Source organism: Somniosus microcephalus, unplaced genomic scaffold (genome assembly GCF_052327205.1).
Source record: "Somniosus microcephalus isolate GS21.2 unplaced genomic scaffold, FLI_Smic_1.0 unresolved_chr3, whole genome shotgun sequence".
Classification (NCBI taxonomy): Eukaryota; Metazoa; Chordata; class Chondrichthyes; order Squaliformes; family Somniosidae; genus Somniosus; species Somniosus microcephalus.
The window spans coordinates 69,900,494-69,902,404 of NW_028225181.1; the positions used below are offsets into that span (position 1 = coordinate 69,900,494).

The 1,911-nt window shown below is 52.1% G+C and overlaps 1 pseudogene; it reads right to left on the reverse strand.

Moving 5' to 3' along the window:
- Positions 1 to 205: 205 nt before the first annotated feature.
- LOC147091913 (uncharacterized) lies at positions 206 to 1,688 on the reverse strand (annotated as a pseudogene).
- Between the last annotated feature and the right edge of the window lie 223 nt (positions 1,689 to 1,911).

Below are 1,911 nucleotides of genomic sequence, written 5' to 3' on the forward strand. Positions count from 1 at the left end.
CCCTCATGGGGACTTTGCTGTCAGTGAAGAGAGACGAGAAAGACCAAACTGCCGTTTGCCCCTCTCAGTGTGGCCCTGAAGGACTGTGTCCAGGCTGGAGTTCTGTTCCCGCCGTACGATCCCCCCCAAGATTGTCCTTTCTGAGCTCCAGCCAGGTGATGCGAAACACTCAGGTGGGAAAGAAGAAAATCTATAATAATGTGTTTAAAACAAAGTTGATTTATTTGACATCTATCCAAAATATTAAACTCCAGCCCAGTTATAGGTGTTATTAACATCAGCAGAAACAAACCCTAACTGTCAGAATGAACATGGTTCAGTCGTGGATGTGATTAACAGCAGCAACAACAACAGAATCCAACCCCTGCAGTCAGTTGTGAACTCGCTGGTGTCTCAGCAGGGTGGATGACTCAGTGAATCCCTTCCCACACTCAGAGCAGGTGAATGGCCTCTCCCCAGTGTGAACTCGCTGGTGTGTCAGCAGGGTGGATAACCAAGTGAATCCCTTCCCACACTCAGAGCAGGTGAACGCCCTCTCCCTAGTGTGAACTCGCTGGTGTGTCAGCAGCTGGGATGAATTAGTGAATCCCTTCCCACACTCAGGGCAGGTGAACGGCCCCCCCCCCCCCCCCCGGTGTGAACACGCTGGTGTGTCAGGAGGTGGGATAACTGAGTGAATCCCTTCCCACACACGGAGCAGGTGAACGGCCTCTCCCCAGTGTGAGTGCGCAGGTGTACAGTGAGGTCAGATGATCGCCTGAACCCAGTCCCACAGTGAGGGCACCTGAATGGTCTCTCGTCAGTGTGAACACGTTGATGGCGTATCAGTTCCCCGGAACTTTTAAAGCACTGCCTACAGTCCGAGCAGTTAAAAGGTCTCTCATCAGTGTGAACTCGCTGGTGTGTCAGCAGGTGGGATGAATTAGTGAATCCCTTCCCACACTCAGAGCAGGTGAACGGTCTCTCCCCAGTGTGAGTGCGCTGGTGTACAGTGAGCTCAGATGACTGCCTGAACCCAGTCCCACAGTGAGAGCACCTGAACGGTCTCTCGTCAGTGTGAACACGTTGATGGCGTATCAGTTCCCCGGAACTTTTAAAGCACTGCCCACAGTCCGAGCAGTTAAAAGGTCTCTCATCAGTGTGAACTCGCTGGTGTCTCAGCAGGTTGGATGAATCAGTGAATCCCTTCCCACACTCAGAGCAGGTGAACGGTCTCTCCCCAGTGTGAACTCGCTGGTGTGTCAGCAGGCTGGATAACCGAGTGAATCCCTTCCCACACTCAGAGCAGGTGAACGGTCTCTCCCCGGTGTGAACACGCTGGTGTGTCTGAAGGTCAGATGACTGAGTGAATCCCTTCCCACACTCAGAGCAGGTGAATGGCCTCTCCCCAGTGTGAATGCGCTTGTGTCTCTGTAGGTTGGATGAATCAGTGAATCCCTTCCCACACTCAGAGCAGGTGAACGGCCTCTCCCCGGTGTGAATGCGCTTGTGTCTCGATAGGTCAGAGGGTTGGCTGAAGCTTCGTCCACACACAGAACACGTGTACGGTTTCTCCCCGCTGTGAACGGTGCTTTTTCCTTCCATGTTCAGAGGCCGGTGATATTCAGATCCGATGAGTCGAGTGACTCTGTCAGATCTTGAAGTGATGTTTGGTTTGAGCTTACCATCTGTAAATCCTCCCCTTCCAGTGCCCTGTAAAATTAATTTAAAACAGGGAGCATGAGGGACAACCCACAAGAAAACAAAGGCAGGTTGTGAAATTGAGCTCAGTGAACCTGGTCATTTGTGGGGCCGGCACAAGAAAAAAGTGACCATGAAAGCTGCCGGATTGCCATAAAAACCCAACTGGTTCACTAATGTCCTTCAGGGAAGGGAATCTGCCACCTGGTCTGGGCCTACACAAGACTCTGG